At 44.9% G+C, this 22,104-nt stretch overlaps 15 non-coding genes and 1 pseudogene across 15 annotated transcripts; all 16 read right to left on the reverse strand.

Moving 5' to 3' along the window:
- Positions 1-381: 381 nt before the first annotated feature.
- On the reverse strand, positions 382-572 carry LOC141233928 (U2 spliceosomal RNA). Its single transcript, XR_012299955.1, has one exon. It is a non-coding gene; the product is annotated as a U2 spliceosomal RNA (small nuclear RNA).
- Positions 573-1,687: 1,115 nt separating this feature from the next.
- On the reverse strand, positions 1,688-1,878 carry LOC141233996 (U2 spliceosomal RNA). Its single transcript, XR_012300019.1, has one exon. It is a non-coding gene; the product is annotated as a U2 spliceosomal RNA (small nuclear RNA).
- Positions 1,879-2,993: 1,115 nt separating this feature from the next.
- On the reverse strand, positions 2,994-3,184 carry LOC141233997 (U2 spliceosomal RNA). The gene has a single exon (XR_012300020.1). It is a non-coding gene; the product is annotated as a U2 spliceosomal RNA (small nuclear RNA).
- Positions 3,185-4,299: 1,115 nt separating this feature from the next.
- Positions 4,300-4,490, reverse strand: LOC141233929 (U2 spliceosomal RNA). Its single transcript, XR_012299956.1, has one exon. It is a non-coding gene; the product is annotated as a U2 spliceosomal RNA (small nuclear RNA).
- A 1,115-nt stretch (positions 4,491-5,605) lies between these two features.
- On the reverse strand, positions 5,606-5,796 carry LOC141233930 (U2 spliceosomal RNA). The gene has a single exon (XR_012299957.1). It is a non-coding gene; the product is annotated as a U2 spliceosomal RNA (small nuclear RNA).
- A 1,115-nt stretch (positions 5,797-6,911) lies between these two features.
- On the reverse strand, positions 6,912-7,102 carry LOC141233931 (U2 spliceosomal RNA). The gene has a single exon (XR_012299958.1). It is a non-coding gene; the product is annotated as a U2 spliceosomal RNA (small nuclear RNA).
- A 1,114-nt stretch (positions 7,103-8,216) lies between these two features.
- On the reverse strand, positions 8,217-8,407 carry LOC141233998 (U2 spliceosomal RNA). The gene has a single exon (XR_012300021.1). It is a non-coding gene; the product is annotated as a U2 spliceosomal RNA (small nuclear RNA).
- A 1,115-nt stretch (positions 8,408-9,522) lies between these two features.
- LOC141233932 (U2 spliceosomal RNA) lies at positions 9,523-9,713 on the reverse strand. Its single transcript, XR_012299959.1, has one exon. It is a non-coding gene; the product is annotated as a U2 spliceosomal RNA (small nuclear RNA).
- Positions 9,714-10,828: 1,115 nt separating this feature from the next.
- Positions 10,829-11,019, reverse strand: LOC141233934 (U2 spliceosomal RNA). The gene has a single exon (XR_012299961.1). It is a non-coding gene; the product is annotated as a U2 spliceosomal RNA (small nuclear RNA).
- Positions 11,020-12,134: 1,115 nt separating this feature from the next.
- Positions 12,135-12,325, reverse strand: LOC141233936 (U2 spliceosomal RNA). Its single transcript, XR_012299962.1, has one exon. It is a non-coding gene; the product is annotated as a U2 spliceosomal RNA (small nuclear RNA).
- A 1,114-nt stretch (positions 12,326-13,439) lies between these two features.
- Positions 13,440-13,630, reverse strand: LOC141233937 (U2 spliceosomal RNA). Its single transcript, XR_012299963.1, has one exon. It is a non-coding gene; the product is annotated as a U2 spliceosomal RNA (small nuclear RNA).
- A 1,115-nt stretch (positions 13,631-14,745) lies between these two features.
- Positions 14,746-14,936, reverse strand: LOC141233938 (U2 spliceosomal RNA). The gene has a single exon (XR_012299964.1). It is a non-coding gene; the product is annotated as a U2 spliceosomal RNA (small nuclear RNA).
- Positions 14,937-16,051: 1,115 nt separating this feature from the next.
- Positions 16,052-16,242, reverse strand: LOC141234107 (U2 spliceosomal RNA). The gene has a single exon (XR_012300114.1). It is a non-coding gene; the product is annotated as a U2 spliceosomal RNA (small nuclear RNA).
- A 2,953-nt stretch (positions 16,243-19,195) lies between these two features.
- LOC141234017 (U2 spliceosomal RNA) lies at positions 19,196-19,386 on the reverse strand. Its single transcript, XR_012300040.1, has one exon. It is a non-coding gene; the product is annotated as a U2 spliceosomal RNA (small nuclear RNA).
- A 1,114-nt stretch (positions 19,387-20,500) lies between these two features.
- LOC141234100 (U2 spliceosomal RNA) lies at positions 20,501-20,687 on the reverse strand. Its single transcript, XR_012300108.1, has one exon. It is a non-coding gene; the product is annotated as a U2 spliceosomal RNA (small nuclear RNA).
- A 789-nt stretch (positions 20,688-21,476) lies between these two features.
- LOC141234127 (U2 spliceosomal RNA) lies at positions 21,477-21,568 on the reverse strand (annotated as a pseudogene).
- Positions 21,569-22,104: the final 536 nt, after the last annotated feature.

The following is a 22,104-nucleotide window of genomic DNA, read 5'->3' on the forward strand; positions in this document are numbered from 1 at the left end:
CAAGGGCATTTGCTAAATAGATGGTGTGTGTGCAACAATATACTGAAAGGTCAATTATATTGTGCAGCTTATCTCACCACCTGTAGTTATTTAGGTGAAAGCTCCAAAATGCTTGCCTAATATGTCTGTTTATCCAAAAGGAAGTAAAAAGGGAGAGCTAGAAAGATAGCATTGCATCACATTACATGGCAATGCAATGCACAGTTGCTGAAGTTGAACCAAAATGAGCTTGTAATCTGGCTTCTGCAACTTTGAACATGAAAAATCCAATGAGGAGAAGAAAAGCAAAGCCAAAGAGTCCATCCCCAAATCCGACAAACAAGCAAAATGAACAAAAAACATTGAATTCAATTCTTTCTGATTTTAGAAACTGCATTAAAGAAGGGGTGCACCGGTCCTGGAGATACTGCAATACCAGGTCAATGCGTGGAGTGGACAGAGCAAGCTCTTTTTCCATCTCCCTGTTCTAAAAATCCATTTAATATATGGTCCCCAGATAGGGGACGTATCAGATATTAAACTGATAAGAACAGATACTACACTTGATCTTAGCCAAAAGGCCGAGAAGCGATAACCAGAATTGGTTTCAAACTACGGAGCCACCCAAGGATCCTGAAAAGTCCATTTGTGGAGATGAGCTCCTGGACTCCCGTTAAGAAGACATGTTGTCAACCTCTAGATCCCTTACATGCCTGCACTTTTCGGCTTGCTGCTGCTGCAATCCACGCGTTTTAGATCTGCATAACTCCACCTCTTTAAACACAGCACCTTCACCCCCTGCTGTTCCCACCCGCCTCAACACCGTTGGAAGGGAGGAGAACCAATTAAGGCGGGGGGTGGGGTGGAACGAGCAGCTGTCTACCCTTAGCAGGAGGGCTCCTGATTACATACCTCTCCTGCTGCTGCTGCTGCTGGCTGTCCAGCAGCAGACTGAAGGTGGCTGCTGCTGTGCACAGGTATATAAAGGCTCAGAGCCTATTATGACACGCGCAGCCAGCGTTCCATTGCCACATTCCATCTACTACAGGCAGGATACCTGGCTGGCTGAATGTCGCTGAGAAGCTCACAGAGACCGCCATAAGCAACAGTTTAACAGAATGCCACAGACTAATCAACCAAACTTTTTGGGTTGGGTTCTCTTTTATAGTCTGCAGGCATTAAATGAAAGAAGTCAGTGTTCCAGCAGAAGGAGACAACGTTTCAGAAAAGGCATTGTAGCAAACCAAAAAAGAAATTTTAAGCGCAGCAGAGTAACCAGCGCACATACCTGTTAGCTCAGGTGAGTTTAAAAGGCTGCTGTTGATAACAAGGGCATTTGCTAAATAGATGGTGTGTGTGCAACAATATACTGAAAGGTCAATTATATTGTGCAGCTTATCTCACCACCTGTAGTTATTTAGGTGAAAGCTCCAAAATGCTTGCCTAATATGTCTGTTTATCCAAAAGGAAGTAAAAAGGGAGAGCTAGAAAGATAGCATTGCATCACATTACATGGCAATGCAATGCAAAGTTGCTGAAGCTGAACCAAAATGAGCTTGTAATCTGGCTTCTGCAACTTTGAACATGAAAAATCCAATGAGGAGAAGAAAAGCAAAGCCAAAGAGTCCATCCCAAAATCCGACAAACAAGCAAAATGAACAAAAAACATTGAATTCAATTCTTTCTGATTTTAGAAACTGCATTAAAGAAGGGGTGCACCAGTCCTGGAGATACTGCAATACCAGGTCAATGCGTGGAGTGGACAGAGCAAGCTCTTTTTCCATCTCCCTGTTCTAAAAATCCATTTAATATATGGTCCCCAGATAGGGGACGTATCAGATATTAAACTGATAAGAACAGATACTACACTTGATCTTAGCCAAAAGGCCGAGAAGCGATAACCAGAATTGGTTTCAAACTACGGAGCCACCCAAGGATCCTGAAAAGTCCATTTGTGGAGATGAGCTCCTGGACTCCCGTTAAGAAGACATGTTGTCAACCTCTAGATCCCTTACATGCCTGCACTTTTCGGCTTGCTGCTGCTGCAATCCACGCGTTTTAGATCTGCATAACTCCACCTCTTTAAACACAGCACCTTCACCCCCTGCTGTTCCCACCCGCCTCAACACCGTTGGAAGGGAGGAGAACCAATTAAGGCGGGGGGTGGGGTGGAACGAGCAGCTGTCTACCCTTAGCAGGAGGGCTCCTGATTACATACCTCTCCTGCTGCTGCTGCTGCTGGCTGTCCAGCAGCAGACTGAAGGTGGCTGCTGCTGTGCACAGGTATATAAAGGCTCAGAGCCTATTATGACACGCGCAGCCAGCGTTCCATTGCCACATTCCATCTACTACAGGCAGGATACCTGGCTGGCTGAATGTCGCTGAGAAGCTCACAGAGACCGCCATAAGCAACAGTTTAACAGAATGCCACAGACTAATCAACCAAACTTTTTGGGTTGGGTTCTCTTTTATAGTCTGCAGGCATTAAATGAAAGAAGTCAGTGTTCCAGCAGAAGGAGACAACGTTTCAGAAAAGGCATTGTAGCAAACCAAAAAAGAAATTTTAAGCGCAGCAGAGTAACCAGCGCACATACCTGTTAGCTCAGGTGAGTTTAAAAGGCTGCTGTTGATAACAAGGGCATTTGCTAAATAGATGGTGTGTGTGCAACAATATACTGAAAGGTCAATTATATTGTGCAGCTTATCTCACCACCTGTAGTTATTTAGGTGAAAGCTCCAAAATGCTTGCCTAATATGTCTGTTTATCCAAAAGGAAGTAAAAAGGGAGAGCTAGAAAGATAGCATTGCATCACATTACATGGCAATGCAATGCAAAGTTGCTGAAGCTGAACCAAAATGAGCTTGTAATCTGGCTTCTGCAACTTTGAACATGAAAAATCCAATGAGGAGAAGAAAAGCAAAGCCAAAGAGTCCATCCCAAAATCCGACAAACAAGCAAAATGAACAAAAAACATTGAATTCAATTCTTTCTGATTTTAGAAACTGCATTAAAGAAGGGGTGCACCAGTCCTGGAGATACTGCAATACCAGGTCAATGCGTGGAGTGGACAGAGCAAGCTCTTTTTCCATCTCCCTGTTCTAAAAATCCATTTAATATATGGTCCCCAGATAGGGGACGTATCAGATATTAAACTGATAAGAACAGATACTACACTTGATCTTAGCCAAAAGGCCGAGAAGCGATAACCAGAATTGGTTTCAAACTACGGAGCCACCCAAGGATCCTGAAAAGTCCATTTGTGGAGATGAGCTCCTGGACTCCCGTTAAGAAGACATGTTGTCAACCTCTAGATCCCTTACATGCCTGCACTTTTCGGCTTGCTGCTGCTGCAATCCACGCGTTTTAGATCTGCATAACTCCACCTCTTTAAACACAGCACCTTCACCCCCTGCTGTTCCCACCCGCCTCAACACCGTTGGAAGGGAGGAGAACCAATTAAGGCGGGGGGTGGGGTGGAACGAGCAGCTGTCTACCCTTAGCAGGAGGGCTCCTGATTACATACCTCTCCTGCTGCTGCTGCTGCTGGCTGTCCAGCAGCAGACTGAAGGTGGCTGCTGCTGTGCACAGGTATATAAAGGCTCAGAGCCTATTATGACACGCGCAGCCAGCGTTCCATTGCCACATTCCATCTACTGCAGGCAGGATACCTGGCTGGCTGAATGTCGCTGAGAAGCTCACAGAGACCGCCATAAGCAACAGTTTAACAGAATGCCACAGACTAATCAACCAAACTTTTTGGGTTGGGTTCTCTTTTATAGTCTGCAGGCATTAAATGAAAGAAGTCAGTGTTCCAGCAGAAGGAGACAACGTTTCAGAAAAGGCATTGTAGCAAACCAAAAAAGAAATTTTAAGCGCAGCAGAGTAACCAGCGCACATACCTGTTAGCTCAGGTGAGTTTAAAAGGCTGCTGTTGATAACAAGGGCATTTGCTAAATAGATGGTGTGTGTGCAACAATATACTGAAAGGTCAATTATATTGTGCAGCTTATCTCACCACCTGTAGTTATTTAGGTGAAAGCTCCAAAATGCTTGCCTAATATGTCTGTTTATCCAAAAGGAAGTAAAAAGGGAGAGCTAGAAAGATAGCATTGCATCACATTACATGGCAATGCAATGCACAGTTGCTGAAGTTGAACCAAAATGAGCTTGTAATCTGGCTTCTGCAACTTTGAACATGAAAAATCCAATGAGGAGAAGAAAAGCAAAGCCAAAGAGTCCATCCCAAAATCCGACAAACAAGCAAAATGAACAAAAAACATTGAATTCAATTCTTTCTGATTTTAGAAACTGCATTAAAGAAGGGGTGCACCGGTCCTGGAGATACTGCAATACCAGGTCAATGCGTGGAGTGGACAGAGCAAGCTCTTTTTCCATCTCCCTGTTCTAAAAATCCATTTAATATATGGTCCCCAGATAGGGGACGTATCAGATATTAAACTGATAAGAACAGATACTACACTTGATCTTAGCCAAAAGGCCGAGAAGCGATAACCAGAATTGGTTTCAAACTACGGAGCCACCCAAGGATCCTGAAAAGTCCATTTGTGGAGATGAGCTCCTGGACTCCCGTTAAGAAGACATGTTGTCAACCTCTAGATCCCTTACATGCCTGCACTTTTCGGCTTGCTGCTGCTGCAATCCACGCGTTTTAGATCTGCATAACTCCACCTCTTTAAACACAGCACCTTCACCCCCTGCTGTTCCCACCCGCCTCAACACCGTTGGAAGGGAGGAGAACCAATTAAGGCGGGGGGTGGGGTGGAACGAGCAGCTGTCTACCCTTAGCAGGAGGGCTCCTGATTACATACCTCTCCTGCTGCTGCTGCTGCTGGCTGTCCAGCAGCAGACTGAAGGTGGCTGCTGCTGTGCACAGGTATATAAAGGCTCAGAGCCTATTATGACACGCGCAGCCAGCGTTCCATTGCCACATTCCATCTACTGCAGGCAGGATACCTGGCTGGCTGAATGTCGCTGAGAAGCTCACAGAGACCGCCATAAGCAACAGTTTAACAGAATGCCACAGACTAATCAACCAAACTTTTTGGGTTGGGTTCTCTTTTATAGTCTGCAGGCATTAAATGAAAGAAGTCAGTGTTCCAGCAGAAGGAGACAACGTTTCAGAAAAGGCATTGTAGCAAACCAAAAAAGAAATTTTAAGCGCAGCAGAGTAACCAGCGCACATACCTGTTAGCTCAGGTGAGTTTAAAAGGCTGCTGTTGATAACAAGGGCATTTGCTAAATAGATGGTGTGTGTGCAACAATATACTGAAAGGTCAATTATATTGTGCAGCTTATCTCACCACCTGTAGTTATTTAGGTGAAAGCTCCAAAATGCTTGCCTAATATGTCTGTTTATCCAAAAGGAAGTAAAAAGGGAGAGCTAGAAAGATAGCATTGCATCACATTACATGGCAATGCAATGCACAGTTGCTGAAGTTGAACCAAAATGAGCTTGTAATCTGGCTTCTGCAACTTTGAACATGAAAAATCCAATGAGGAGAAGAAAAGCAAAGCCAAAGAGTCCATCCCAAAATCCGACAAACAAGCAAAATGAACAAAAAACATTGAATTCAATTCTTTCTGATTTTAGAAACTGCATTAAAGAAGGGGTGCACCGGTCCTGGAGATACTGCAATACCAGGTCAATGCGTGGAGTGGACAGAGCAAGCTCTTTTTCCATCTCCCTGTTCTAAAAATCCATTTAATATATGGTCCCCAGATAGGGGACGTATCAGATATTAAACTGATAAGAACAGATACTACACTTGATCTTAGCCAAAAGGCCGAGAAGCGATAACCAGAATTGGTTTCAAACTACGGAGCCACCCAAGGATCCTGAAAAGTCCATTTGTGGAGATGAGCTCCTGGACTCCCGTTAAGAAGACATGTTGTCAACCTCTAGATCCCTTACATGCCTGCACTTTTCGGCTTGCTGCTGCTGCAATCCACGCGTTTTAGATCTGCATAACTCCACCTCTTTAAACACAGCACCTTCACCCCCTGCTGTTCCCACCCGCCTCAACACCGTTGGAAGGGAGGAGAACCAATTAAGGCGGGGGGTGGGGTGGAACGAGCAGCTGTCTACCCTTAGCAGGAGGGCTCCTGATTACATACCTCTCCTGCTGCTGCTGCTGCTGGCTGTCCAGCAGCAGACTGAAGGTGGCTGCTGCTGTGCACAGGTATATAAAGGCTCAGAGCCTATTATGACACGCGCAGCCAGCGTTCCATTGCCACATTCCATCTACTGCAGGCAGGATACCTGGCTGGCTGAATGTCGCTGAGAAGCTCACAGAGACCGCCATAAGCAACAGTTTAACAGAATGCCACAGACTAATCAACCAAACTTTTTGGGTTGGGTTCTCTTTTATAGTCTGCAGGCATTAAATGAAAGAAGTCAGTGTTCCAGCAGAAGGAGACAACGTTTCAGAAAAGGCATTGTAGCAAACCAAAAAAGAAATTTTAAGCGCAGCAGAGTAACCAGCGCACATACCTGTTAGCTCAGGTGAGTTTAAAAGGCTGCTGTTGATAACAAGGGCATTTGCTAAATAGATGGTGTGTGTGCAACAATATACTGAAAGGTCAATTATATTGTGCAGCTTATCTCACCACCTGTAGTTATTTAGGTGAAAGCTCCAAAATGCTTGCCTAATATGTCTGTTTATCCAAAAGGAAGTAAAAAGGGAGAGCTAGAAAGATAGCATTGCATCACATTACATGGCAATGCAATGCACAGTTGCTGAAGTTGAACCAAAATGAGCTTGTAATCTGGCTTCTGCAACTTTGAACATGAAAAATCCAATGAGGAGAAGAAAAGCAAAGCCAAAGAGTCCATCCCAAAATCCGACAAACAAGCAAAATGAACAAAAAACATTGAATTCAATTCTTTCTGATTTTAGAAACTGCATTAAAGAAGGGGTGCACCGGTCCTGGAGATACTGCAATACCAGGTCAATGCGTGGAGTGGACAGAGCAAGCTCTTTTTCCATCTCCCTGTTCTAAAAATCCATTTAATATATGGTCCCCAGATAGGGGACGTATCAGATATTAAACTGATAAGAACAGATACTACACTTGATCTTAGCCAAAAGGCCGAGAAGCGATAACCAGAATTGGTTTCAAACTACGGAGCCACCCAAGGATCCTGAAAAGTCCATTTGTGGAGATGAGCTCCTGGACTCCCGTTAAGAAGACATGTTGTCAACCTCTAGATCCCTTACATGCCTGCACTTTTCGGCTTGCTGCTGCTGCAATCCACGCGTTTTAGATCTGCATAACTCCACCTCTTTAAACACAGCACCTTCACCCCCTGCTGTTCCCACCCGCCTCAACACCTTTGGAAGGGAGGAGAACCAATTAAGGCGGGGGGTGGGGTGGAACGAGCAGCTGTCTACCCTTAGCAGGAGGGCTCCTGATTACATACCTCTCCTGATGCTGCTGCTGCTGGCTGTCCAGCAGCAGACTGAAGGTGGCTGCTGCTGTGCACAGGTATATAAAGGCTCAGAGCCTATTATGACACGCGCAGCCAGCGTTCCATTGCCACATTCCATCTACTGCAGGCAGGATACCTGGCTGGCTGAATGTCGCTGAGAAGCTCACAGAGACCGCCATAAGCAACAGTTTAACAGAATGCCACAGACTAATCAACCAAACTTTTTGGGTTGGGTTCTCTTTTATAGTCTGCAGGCATTAAATGAAAGAAGTCAGTGTTCCAGCAGAAGGAGACAACGTTTCAGAAAAGGCATTGTAGCAAACCAAAAAAGAAATTTTAAGCGCAGCAGAGTAACCAGCGCACATACCTGTTAGCTCAGGTGAGTTTAAAAGGCTGCTGTTGATAACAAGGGCATTTGCTAAATAGATGGTGTGTGTGCAACAATATACTGAAAGGTCAATTATATTGTGCAGCTTATCTCACCACCTGTAGTTATTTAGGTGAAAGCTCCAAATGCTTGCCTAATATGTCTGTTTATCCAAAAGGAAGTAAAAAGGGAGAGCTAGAAAGATAGCATTGCATCACATTACATGGCAATGCAATGCACAGTTGCTGAAGTTGAACCAAAATGAGCTTGTAATCTGGCTTCTGCAACTTTGAACATGAAAAATCCAATGAGGAGAAGAAAAGCAAAGCCAAAGAGTCCATCCCAAAATCCGACAAGCAAGCAAAATGAACAAAAAACATTGAATTCAATTCTTTCTGATTTTAGAAACTGCATTAAAGAAGGGGTGCACCGGTCCTGGAGATACTGCAATACCAGGTCAATGCGTGGAGTGGACAGAGCAAGCTCTTTTTCCATCTCCCTGTTCTAAAAATCCATTTAATATATGGTCCCCAGATAGGGGACGTATCAGATATTAAGCTGATAAGAACAGATACTACACTTGATCTTAGCCAAAAGGCCGAGAAGCGATAACCAGAATTGGTTTCAAACTACGGAGCCACCCAAGGATCCTGAAAAGTCCATTTGTGGAGATGAGCTCCTGGACTCCCGTTAAGAAGACATGTTGTCAACCTCTAGATCCCTTACATGCCTGCACTTTTCGGCTTGCTGCTGCTGCAATCCACGCGTTTTAGATCTGCATAACTCCACCTCTTTAAACACAGCACCTTCACCCCCTGCTGTTCCCACCCGCCTCAACACCGTTGGAAGGGAGGAGAACCAATTAAGGCGGGGGGTGGGGTGGAACGAGCAGCTGTCTACCCTTAGCAGGAGGGCTCCTGATTACATACCTCTCCTGCTGCTGCTGCTGCTGGCTGTCCAGCAGCAGACTGAAGGTGGCTGCTGCTGTGCACAGGTATATAAAGGCTCAGAGCCTATTATGACACGCGCAGCCAGCGTTCCATTGCCACATTCCATCTACTGCAGGCAGGATACCTGGCTGGCTGAATGTCGCTGAGAAGCTCACAGAGACCGCCATAAGCAACAGTTTAACAGAATGCCACAGACTAATCAACCAAACTTTTTGGGTTGGGTTCTCTTTTATAGTCTGCAGGCATTAAATGAAAGAAGTCAGTGTTCCAGCAGAAGGAGACAACGTTTCAGAAAAGGCATTGTAGCAAACCAAAAAAGAAATTTTAAGCGCAGCAGAGTAACCAGCGCACATACCTGTTAGCTCAGGTGAGTTTAAAAGGCTGCTGTTGATAACAAGGGCATTTGCTAAATAGATGGTGTGTGTGCAACAATATACTGAAAGGTCAATTATATTGTGCAGCTTATCTCACCACCTGTAGTTATTTAGGTGAAAGCTCCAAAATGCTTGCCTAATATGTCTGTTTATCCAAAAGGAAGTAAAAAGGGAGAGCTAGAAAGATAGCATTGCATCACATTACATGGCAATGCAATGCACAGTTGCTGAAGTTGAACCAAAATGAGCTTGTAATCTGGCTTCTGCAACTTTGAACATGAAAAATCCAATGAGGAGAAGAAAAGCAAAGCCAAAGAGTCCATCCCAAAATCCGACAAACAAGCAAAATGAACAAAAAACATTGAATTCAATTCTTTCTGATTTTAGAAACTGCATTAAAGAAGGGGTGCACCGGTCCTGGAGATACTGCAATACCAGGTCAATGCGTGGAGTGGACAGAGCAAGCTCTTTTTCCATCTCCCTGTTCTAAAAATCCATTTAATATATGGTCCCCAGATAGGGGACGTATCAGATATTAAACTGATAAGAACAGATACTACACTTGATCTTAGCCAAAAGGCCGAGAAGCGATAACCAGAATTGGTTTCAAACTACGGAGCCACCCAAGGATCCTGAAAAGTCCATTTGTGGAGATGAGCTCCTGGACTCCCGTTAAGAAGACATGTTGTCAACCTCTAGATCCCTTACATGCCTGCACTTTTCGGCTTGCTGCTGCTGCAATCCACGCGTTTTAGATCTGCATAACTCCACCTCTTTAAACACAGCACCTTCACCCCCTGCTGTTCCCACCCGCCTCAACACCGTTGGAAGGGAGGAGAACCAATTAAGGCGGGGGGTGGGGTGGAACGAGCAGCTGTCTACCCTTAGCAGGAGGGCTCCTGATTACATACCTCTCCTGCTGCTGCTGCTGCTGGCTGTCCAGCAGCAGACTGAAGGTGGCTGCTGCTGTGCACAGGTATATAAAGGCTCAGAGCCTATTATGACACGCGCAGCCAGCGTTCCATTGCCACATTCCATCTACTGCAGGCAGGATACCTGGCTGGCTGAATGTAGCTGAGAAGCTCACAGAGACCGCCATAAGCAACAGTTTAACAGAATGCCACAGACTAATCAACCAAACTTTTTGGGTTGGGTTCTCTTTTATAGTCTGCAGGCATTAAATGAGAGAAGTCAGTGTTCCAGCAGAAGGAGACAACGTTTCAGAAAAGGCATTGTAGCAAACCAAAAAAGAAATTTTAAGCGCAGCAGAGTAACCAGCGCACATACCTGTTAGCTCAGGTGAGTTTAAAAGGCTGCTGTTGATAACAAGGGCATTTGCTAAATAGATGGTGTGTGTGCAACAATATACTGAAAGGTCAATTATATTGTGCAGCTTATCTCACCACCTGTAGTTATTTAGGTGAAAGCTCCAAAATGCTTGCCTAATATGTCTGTTTATCCAAAAGGAAGTAAAAAGGGAGAGCTAGAAAGATAGCATTGCATCACATTACATGGCAATGCAATGCACAGTTGCTGAAGTTGAACCAAAATGAGCTTGTAATCTGGCTTCTGCAACTTTGAACATGAAAAATTCAATGAGGAGAAGAAAAGCAAAGCCAAAGAGTCCATCCCAAAATCCGACAAACAAGCAAAATGAACAAAAAACATTGAATTCAATTCTTTCTGATTTTAGAAACTGCATTAAAGAAGGGGTGCACCGGTCCTGGAGATACTGCAATACCAGGTCAATGCGTGGAGTGGACAGAGCAAGCTCTTTTTCCATCTCCCTGTTCTAAAAATCCATTTAATATATGGTCCCCAGATAGGGGACGTATCAGATATTAAACTGATAAGAACAGATACTACACTTGATCTTAGCCAAAAGGCCGAGAAGCGATAACCAGAATTGGTTTCAAACTACGGAGCCACCCAAGGATCCTGAAAAGTCCATTTGTGGAGATGAGCTCCTGGACTCCCGTTAAGAAGACATGTTGTCAACCTCTAGATCCCTTACATGCCTGCACTTTTCGGCTTGCTGCTGCTGCAATCCACGCGTTTTAGATCTGCATAACTCCACCTCTTTAAACACAGCACCTTCACCCCCTGCTGTTCCCACCCGCCTCAACACCGTTGGAAGGGAGGAGAACCAATTAAGGCGGGGGGTGGGGTGGAACGAGCAGCTGTCTACCCTTAGCAGGAGGGCTCCTGATTACATACCTCTCCTGCTGCTGCTGCTGCTGGCTGTCCAGCAGCAGACTGAAGGTGGCTGCTGCTGTGCACAGGTATATAAAGGCTCAGAGCCTATTATGACACGCGCAGCCAGCGTTCCATTGCCACATTCCATCTACTGCAGGCAGGATACCTGGCTGGCTGAATGTAGCTGAGAAGCTCACAGAGACCGCCATAAGCAACAGTTTAACAGAATGCCACAGACTAATCAACCAAACTTTTTGGGTTGGGTTCTCTTTTATAGTCTGCAGGCATTAAATGAAAGAAGTCAGTGTTCCAGCAGAAGGAGACAACGTTTCAGAAAAGGCATTGTAGCAAACCAAAAAAGAAATTTTAAGCGCAGCAGAGTAACCAGCGCACATACCTGTTAGCTCAGGTGAGTTTAAAAGGCTGCTGTTGATAACAAGGGCATTTGCTAAATAGATGGTGTGTGTGCAACAATATACTGAAAGGTCAATTATATTGTGCAGCTTATCTCACCACCTGTAGTTATTTAGGTGAAAGCTCCAAAATGCTTGCCTAATATGTCTGTTTATCCAAAAGGAAGTAAAAAGGGAGAGCTAGAAAGATAGCATTGCATCACATTACATGGCAATGCAATGCACAGTTGCTGAAGTTGAACCAAAATGAGCTTGTAATCTGGCTTCTGCAACTTTGAACATGAAAAATTCAATGAGGAGAAGAAAAGCAAAGCCAAAGAGTCCATCCCAAAATCCGACAAACAAGCAAAATGAACAAAAAACATTGAATTCAATTCTTTCTGATTTTAGAAACTGCATTAAAGAAGGGGTGCACCGGTCCTGGAGATACTGCAATACCAGGTCAATGCGTGGAGTGGACAGAGCAAGCTCTTTTTCCATCTCCCTGTTCTAAAAATCCATTTAATATATGGTCCCCAGATAGGGGACGTATCAGATATTAAACTGATAAGAACAGATACTACACTTGATCTTAGCCAAAAGGCCGAGAAGCGATAACCAGAATTGGTTTCAAACTACGGAGCCACCCAAGGATCCTGAAAAGTCCATTTGTGGAGATGAGCTCCTGGACTCCCGTTAAGAAGACATGTTGTCAACCTCTAGATCCCTTACATGCCTGCACTTTTCGGCTTGCTGCTGCTGCAATCCACGCGTTTTAGATCTGCATAACTCCACCTCTTTAAACACAGCACCTTCACCCCCTGCTGTTCCCACCCGCCTCAACACCTTTGGAAGGGAGGAGAACCAATTAAGGCGGGGGGTGGGGTGGAACGAGCAGCTGTCTACCCTTAGCAGGAGGGCTCCTGATTACATACCTCTCCTGATGCTGCTGCTGCTGGCTGTCCAGCAGCAGACTGAAGGTGGCTGCTGCTGTGCACAGGTATATAAAGGCTCAGAGCCTATTATGACACGCGCAGCCAGCGTTCCATTGCCACATTCCATCTACTGCAGGCAGGATACCTGGCTGGCTGAATGTCGCTGAGAAGCTCACAGAGACCGCCATAAGCAACAGTTTAACAGAATGCCACAGACTAATCAACCAAACTTTTTGGGTTGGGTTCTCTTTTATAGTCTGCAGGCATTAAATGAAAGAAGTCAGTGTTCCAGCAGAAGGAGACAACGTTTCAGAAAAGGCATTGTAGCAAACCAAAAAAGAAATTTTAAGCGCAGCAGAGTAACCAGCGCACATACCTGTTAGCTCAGGTGAGTTTAAAAGGCTGCTGTTGATAACAAGGGCATTTGCTAAATAGATGGTGTGTGTGCAACAATATACTGAAAGGTCAATTATATTGTGCAGCTTATCTCACCACCTGTAGTTATTTAGGTGAAAGCTCCAAATGCTTGCCTAATATGTCTGTTTATCCAAAAGGAAGTAAAAAGGGAGAGCTAGAAAGATAGCATTGCATCACATTACATGGCAATGCAATGCACAGTTGCTGAAGTTGAACCAAAATGAGCTTGTAATCTGGCTTCTGCAACTTTGAACATGAAAAATCCAATGAGGAGAAGAAAAGCAAAGCCAAAGAGTCCATCCCAAAATCCGACAAGCAAGCAAAATGAACAAAAAACATTGAATTCAATTCTTTCTGATTTTAGAAACTGCATTAAAGAAGGGGTGCACCGGTCCTGGAGATACTGCAATACCAGGTCAATGCGTGGAGTGGACAGAGCAAGCTCTTTTTCCATCTCCCTGTTCTAAAAATCCATTTAATATATGGTCCCCAGATAGGGGACGTATCAGATATTAAACTGATAAGAACAGATACTACACTTGATCTTAGCCAAAAGGCCGAGAAGCGATAACCAGAATTGGTTTCAAACTACGGAGCCACCCAAGGATCCTGAAAAGTCCATTTGTGGAGATGAGCTCCTGGACTCCCGTTAAGAAGACATGTTGTCAACCTCTAGATCCCTTACATGCCTGCACTTTTCGGCTTGCTGCTGCTGCAATCCACGCGTTTTAGATCTGCATAACTCCACCTCTTTAAACACAGCACCTTCACCCCCTGCTGTTCCCACCCGCCTCAACACCGTTGGAAGGGAGGAGAACCAATTAAGGCGGGGGGTGGGGTGGAACGAGCAGCTGTCTACCCTTAGCAGGAGGGCTCCTGATTACATACCTCTCCTGCTGCTGCTGCTGCTGGCTGTCCAGCAGCAGACTGAAGGTGGCTGCTGCTGTGCACAGGTATATAAAGGCTCAGAGCCTATTATGACACGCGCAGCCAGCGTTCCATTGCCACATTCCATCTACTGCAGGCAGGATACCTGGCTGGCTGAATGTCGCTGAGAAGCTCACAGAGACCGCCATAAGCAACAGTTTAACAGAATGCCACAGACTAATCAACCAAACTTTTTGGGTTGGGTTCTCTTTTATAGTCTGCAGGCATTAAATGAAAGAAGTCAGTGTTCCAGCAGAAGGAGACAACGTTTCAGAAAAGGCATTGTAGCAAACCAAAAAAGAAATTTTAAGCGCAGCAGAGTAACCAGCGCACATACCTGTTAGCTCAGGTGAGTTTAAAAGGCTGCTGTTGATAACAAGGGCATTTGCTAAATAGATGGTGTGTGTGCAACAATATACTGAAAGGTCAATTATATTGTGCAGCTTATCTCACCACCTGTAGTTATTTAGGTGAAAGCTCCAAAATGCTTGCCTAATATGTCTGTTTATCCAAAAGGAAGTAAAAAGGGAGAGCTAGAAAGATAGCATTGCATCACATTACATGGCAATGCAATGCACAGTTGCTGAAGTTGAACCAAAATGAGCTTGTAATCTGGCTTCTGCAACTTTGAACATGAAAAATCCAATGAGGAGAAGAAAAGCAAAGCCAAAGAGTCCATCCCAAAATCCGACAAACAAGCAAAATGAACAAAAAACATTGAATTCAATTCTTTCTGATTTTAGAAACTGCATTAAAGAAGGGGTGCACCGGTCCTGGAGATACTGCAATACCAGGTCAATGCGTGGAGTGGACAGAGCAAGCTCTTTTTCCATCTCCCTGTTCTAAAAATCCATTTAATATATGGTCCCCAGATAGGGGACGTATCAGATATTAAACTGATAAGAACAGATACTACACTTGATCTTAGCCAAAAGGCCGAGAAGCGATAACCAGAATTGGTTTCAAACTACGGAGCCACCCAAGGATCCTGAAAAGTCCATTTGTGGAGATGAGCTCCTGGACTCCCGTTAAGAAGACATGTTGTCAACCTCTAGATCCCTTACATGCCTGCACTTTTCGGCTTGCTGCTGCTGCAATCCACGCGTTTTAGATCTGCATAACTCCACCTCTTTAAACACAGCACCTTCACCCCCTGCTGTTCCCACCCGCCTCAACACCGTTGGAAGGGAGGAGAACCAATTAAGGCGGGGGGTGGGGTGGAACGAGCAGCTGTCTACCCTTAGCAGGAGGGCTCCTGATTACATACCTCTCCTGCTGCTGCTGCTGCTGGCTGTCCAGCAGCAGACTGAAGGTGGCTGCTGCTGTGCACAGGTATATAAAGGCTCAGAGCCTATTATGACACGCGCAGCCAGCGTTCCATTGCCACATTCCATCTACTGCAGGCAGGATACCTGGCTGGCTGAATGTAGCTGAGAAGCTCACAGAGACCGCCATAAGCAACAGTTTAACAGAATGCCACAGACTAATCAACCAAACTTTTTGGGTTGGGTTCTCTTTTATAGTCTGCAGGCATTAAATGAAAGAAGTCAGTGTTCCAGCAGAAGGAGACAACGTTTCAGAAAAGGCATTGTAGCAAACCAAAAAAGAAATTTTAAGCGCAGCAGAGTAACCAGCGCACATACCTGTTAGCTCAGGTGAGTTTAAAAGGCTGCTGTTGATAACAAGGGCATTTGCTAAATAGATGGTGTGTGTGCAACAATATACTGAAAGGTCAATTATATTGTGCAGCTTATCTCACCACCTGTAGTTATTTAGGTGAAAGCTCCAAAATGCTTGCCTAATATGTCTGTTTATCCAAAAGGAAGTAAAAAGGGAGAGCTAGAAAGATAGCATTGCATCACATTACATGGCAATGCAATGCACAGTTGCTGAAGTTGAACCAAAATGAGCTTGTAATCTGGCTTCTGCAACTTTGAACATGAAAAATTCAATGAGGAGAAGAAAAGCAAAGCCAAAGAGTCCATCCCAAAATCCGACAAACAAGCAAAATGAACAAAAAACATTGAATTCAATTCTTTCTGATTTTAGAAACTGCATTAAAGAAGGGGTGCACCGGTCCTGGAGATACTGCAATACCAGGTCAATGCGTGGAGTGGACAGAGCAAGCTCTTTTTCCATCTCCCTGTTCTAAAAATCCATTTAATATATGGTCCCCAGATAGGGGACGTATCAGATATTAAACTGATAAGAACAGATTTTTTTTTTTTTTTTTTTTTTTTTTTTCCACTCAGATTACAAGTCCCATATTTACCATTTCATGCTTTGCAATGATTTCCAAATGGTATTAGGTTGTTATCCATCATTGTGGGTCATATATCCATTTTTCCAATCTTATTTTATATATATACGTTTATATTATCACAATACAGTTATTCCATATTCTTTACATCACAACATTACAATCTTTACCATTACGATTTAAGGCAACATTCCTCTCTTCAGGCCATATGCTGCCAAGGCATTCAAAAGCCTTCCATCCAGAAACCGACCATCCCAAGCTTCTTCTACCTCTTTAGCCAACGACTGAGGTATTCTGTAAGTTGAAAAAAAACGATGCATATCGCTATAAATGTTATTCCACACTTTGCGCCTTAGACTAGCCTGACTCCCCCCTTCACAACTCTTTAGCATTTTCAACACTTCTTGTCTCTCCTCCATCTCCCTCATATTTTTTTCTGAAACATCCTTTGCTTTACTAGAGTCCTTCCCAGATGACAAAACTCCTTCAATTTCTTCTCTGGCTTCACATGCGACATCCTCTCTTTCTTCTTCACTAGTTTCTTCACCCTCCTCCTCCTCTTCCATATTACTTACAGCACCTTCCTTTTCATCCTGACTGGAGGACTCACTTTCCTCCTGATCTTCTGACTCCCTATCCACCTCCACTTCTTCTTCCAAGCTAGTATTTTCAATCTCAACGTCTGTGATATCACTCTCAGTATCTTCTTCCATATGATCACCTTCTTTTCTTATATCTCTTATTTGTTCCTCCTTCTTTTGAGATATGTTCTCTTCCGTTTCATCATGGGGGGCAGCTTCAGACTCTTCTTCTTTTCCATCTTCCTTGTCAACTGACTTCTCCTCCCTTTTATTGACAGGACAGCAATCATATAAATGACCACTGCCACCACATAGATTACATTTCTTACTTTTTTCACAATTCTCTGCCTTATGTCCCACTTCTTCACACTTGGCACACCACTGTAATGTACAGGAATCCTTTTCATGGCCATACTGTTTACAACGCCTACAAAACTTCGGCATACCTGTAAAGAACATATCTCCATTAACTGTCCCGATTTTGAATCTACTTGGTGGGAGTACCACAACACCATCCGAACTTTCCTTGAACTTGACCAGGAACCTCCACCTCGTGGTCCAAAAACCATATCGGTTAAACATTTTGCCAGCAGAACTCACTTTCTCACAGTACCGGGATAAAAAGGTCATGATCTCTTCTTCCAATATGAAAGGACTATACATCCTTATTACTATTAGCCTTTCCTTCCTAGGAAAATGCGACACAAAAAAAACACCTTCAAGTATCGAATCTTCCTTCACTAGATCCATTCTCTTCCAAAAGTCAGAAAAGATATCTTCTGAACAAAAAATAACATCATATATCCCTCTCTTCGGGAACTCCAACATAGACAAAACTTGTTCCATTTGAACTTCCAATAGTCCAAACAAAATCTTCTCTACCAAAAAAAACAAGCCAGACTTCTTCTTCTCTGGATCCAAAAAAATAAACCGCACTGCATTCTTCAATCTTGCAAAAACTGGGACCTCTTCACAGGTCAGCATATTTGGGCTTCTCCCGTCCATATCTTCACACCAAAGGTGGCAAAAATCCTCCTCGCCTACTTAAAAAAAGCAGGCAGGCTGATCGCCCCTCGTTGCCCCGGGACTAATCCGGCTCCCCAAAAGCAGCAAGGGGGTGAAGCCACACTGCTACATGCAGCGATTCCCCGAGGCCAAGGAGCCGGGTACCCAAGGCACCTCTCAGCCAAGACCAAGGCAGCAACCGGTAGATCACTGCACTTGATCTTAGCCAAAAGGCCGAGAAGCGATAACCAGAATTGGTTTCAAACTACGGAGCCACCCAAGGATCCTGAAAAGTCCATTTGTGGAGATGAGCTCCTGGACTCCCGTTAAGAAGACATGTTGTCAACCTCTAGATCCCTTACATGCCTGCACTTTTCGGCTTGCTGCTGCTGCAATCCACGCGTTTTAGATCTGCATAACTCCACCTCTTTAAACACAGCACCTTCACCCCCTGCTGTTCCCACCCGCCTCAACACCGTTGGAAGGGAGGAGAACCAATTAAGGCGGGGGGTGGGGTGGAACGAGCAGCTGTCTACCCTTAGCAGGAGGGCTCCTGATTACATACCTCTCCTGCTGCTGCTGCTGCTGGCTGTCCAGCAGCAGACTGAAGGTGGCTGCTGCTGTGCACAGGTATATAAAGGCTCAGAGCCTATTATGACACGCGCAGCCAGCGTTCCATTGCCACATTCCATCTACTGCAGGCAGGATACCTGGCTGGCTGAATGTCGCTGAGAAGCTCACAGAGACCGCCATAAGCAACAGTTTAACAGAATGCCACAGACTAATCAACCAAACTTTTTGGGTTGGGTTCTCTTTTATAGTCTGCAGGCATTAAATGAAAGAAGTCAGTGTTCCAGCAGAAGGAGACAACGTTTCAGAAAAGGCATTGTAGCAAACCAAAAAAGAAATTTTAAGCGCAGCAGAGTAACCAGCGCACATACCTGTTAGCTCAGGTGAGTTTAAAAGGCTGCTGTTGATAACAAGGGCATTTGCTAAATAGATGGTGTGTGTGCAACAATATACTGAAAGGTCAATTATATTGTGCAGCTTATCTCACCACCTGTAGTTATTTAGGTGAAAGCTCCAAAATGCTTGCCTAATATGTCTGTTTATCCAAAAGGAAGTAAAAAGGGAGAGCTAGAAAGATAGCATTGCATCACATTACATGGCAATGCAATGCACAGTTGCTGAAGTTGAACCAAAATGAGCTTGTAATCTGGCTTCTGCAACTTTGAACATGAAAAATCCAATGAGGAGAAGAAAAGCAAAGCCAAAGAGTCCATCCCAAAATCCGACAAACAAGCAAAATGAACAAAAAACATTGAATTCAATTCTTTCTGATTTTAGAAACTGCATTAAAGAAGGGGTGCACCGGTCCTGGAGATACTGCAATACCAGGTCAATGTGTGGAGTGGACAGAGCAAGCTCTTTTTCCATCTCCCTGTTCTAAAAATCCATTTAATATATGGTCCCCAGATAGGGGACGTATCAGATATTAAACTGATAAGAACAGATACTACACTTGATCTTAGCCAAAAGGCCGAGAAGCGATAACCAGAGTTGGTTTCAAACTACGGAGCCACCCAAGGATCCTGAAAAGTCCATTTGTGGAGATGAGCTCCTGGACTCCCGTTAAGAAGACATGTTGTCAACCTCTAGATCCCTTACATGCCTGCACTTTTCGGCTTGCTGCTGCTGCAATCCACGCGTTTTAGATCTGCATAACTCCACCTCTTTAAACACAGCACCTTCACCCCCTGCTGTTCCCACCCGCCTCAACACCGTTGGAAGGGAGGAGAACCAATTAAGGCGGGGGTGGGGTGGAACGAGCAGCTGTCTACCCTTAGCAGGAAGGCTCCTGATTACATACCTCTCCTGCTGCTGCTGCTGCTGGCTGTCCAGCAGCAGACTGAAGGTGGCTGCTGCTGTGCACAGGTATATAAAGGCTCAGAGCCTATTATGACACGCGCAGCCAGCGTTCCATTGCCACATTCCATCTACTGCAGGCAGGATACCTGGCTGGCTGAATGTCGCTGAGAAGCTCACAGAGACCGCCATAAGCAACAGTTTAACAGAATGCCACAGACTAATCAACCAAACTTTTTGGGTTGGGTTCTCTTTTATAGTCTGCAGGCATTAAATGAAAGAAGTCAGTGTTCCAGCAGAAGGAGACAACGTTTCAGAAAAGGCATTGTAGCAAACCAAAAAAGAAATTTTAAGCGCAGCAGAGTAACCAGCGCACATACCTGTTAGCTCAGGTGAGTTTAAAAGGCTGCTGTTGATAACAAGGGCATTTGCTAAATAGATGGTGTGTGTGCAACAATATACTGAAAGGTCAATTATATTGTGCAGCTTATCTCACCACCTGTAGTTATTTAGGTGAAAGCTCCAAAATGCTTGCCTAATATGTCTGTTTATCCAAAAGGAAGTAAAAAGGGAGAGCTAGAAAGATAGCATTGCATCACATTACATGGCAATGCAATGCACAGTTGCTGAAGTTGAACCAAAATGAGCTTGTAATCTGGCTTCTGCAACTTTGAACATGAAAAATCCAATGAGGAGAAGAAAAGCAAAGCCAAAGAGTCCATCCCAAAATCCGACAAACAAGCAAAATGAACAAAAAACATTGAATTCAATTCTTTCTGATTTTAGAAACTGCATTAAAGAAGGGGTGCACCGGTCCTGGAGATACTGCAATACCAGGTCAATGCGTGGAGTGGACAGAGCAAGCTCTTTTTCCATCTCCCTGTTCTAAAAATCCATTTAATATATGGTCCCCAGATAGGGGACGTATCAGATATTAAACTGATAAGAACAGATTTTTTTTTTTTTTTATCGAAAGCCCGAATTCGTGTACAAAACCCGAGTGCGCTTAAAAAAGTGACAAGTGCCACAAAAAAAGTGCACTAGGATGCTGGTCTTCTTGAAACCCTCTCCAAAAGGAGAAGGGTCCCCCAAACCATTCCCCGTCCCTCCGAGCCAGAAGGCCACAGCGAGGAACAGGGACAAATAGCCACCTCCAGCCGGAGCCAGAGGCGACCCAATCTTACCCCCAGCACCTGCCCGAGTTCTCACCCGAGCAAGGCACTGGGAGCCAAAGACTGTGCTCCCCTCCCGGAAGAGGGGAGCCAACAACGCTCTCCTCCCGAAAGAGGAGAGCCAGGGGGGTTCAGGGGGGAGCGGAACCTGATGGCCACACACTCCCCCCCTAGACCTGCCAAGAGAGGAACCCGTAAGGGAACCGCATCCCGACAAAATCCTAGTAGGACGTGACACACGTGAATAAGTGGACACACAGTGACAAAGAAATTAAATAAATAGTGAAGGTTTCACAGTATAATACTGCCCGGACCTTCGACCGGGAATTGAAAAATTCCCCATCCTAAGGCCAGAAGGCCCGGAATAAGGGTGTGTGCGAAGAAAGAAAATTTAAAGTGCTTGTGCAAATGTGCCATAAACTCAAGTGGGGTTCCCAATCCCAGTGAGTTAAGGCACCCCAGGGTCACCACTCCTGGGGCACTTCACACTTCGGGCTTTCGATCTTCCCCGGCCCAATGGCGTCGATCCTGGGGGGCCATGCTTTCCACCAGATGACTATATTAGCCACCTGGCGTACTAACAAGCGCCTAAACCCCAGTGTGCATAATGTATCAATCTACTAGGGCGGCCAACATCCAAAACCGCCTTTTCGAAAGATACTACACTTGATCTTAGCCAAAAGGCCGAGAAGCGATAACCAGAATTGGTTTCAAACTACGGAGCCACCCAAGGATCCTGAAAAGTCCATTTGTGGAGATGAGCTCCTGGACTCCCGTTAAGAAGACATGTTGTCAACCTCTAGATCCCTTACATGCCTGCACTTTTCGGCTTGCTGCTGCTGCAATCCACGCGTTTTAGATCTGCATAACTCCACCTCTTTAAACACAGCACCTTCACCCCCTGCTGTTCCCACCCGCCTCAACACCGTTGGAAGGGAGGAGAACCAATTAAGGCGGGGGGTGGGGTGGAACGAGCAGCTGTCTACCCTTAGCAGGAGGGCTCCTGATTACATACCTCTCCTGCTGCTGCTGCTGCTGGCTGTCCAGCAGCAGACTGAAGGTGGCTGCTGCTGTGCACAGGTATATAAAGGCTCAGAGCCTATTATGACACGCGCAGCCAGCGTTCCATTGCCACATTCCATCTACTGCAGGCAGGATACCTGGCTGGCTGAATGTCGCTGAGAAGCTCACAGAGACCGCCATAAGCAACAGTTTAACAGAATGCCACAGAC

The sequence above is a fragment of the Phyllobates terribilis genome, unplaced genomic scaffold (assembly GCF_046119375.1).
Source record: "Phyllobates terribilis strain yellow unplaced genomic scaffold, ASM4611937v1 Scaffold_629__1_contigs__length_933511, whole genome shotgun sequence".
NCBI classification, from domain to species: Eukaryota; Metazoa; Chordata; class Amphibia; order Anura; family Dendrobatidae; genus Phyllobates; species Phyllobates terribilis.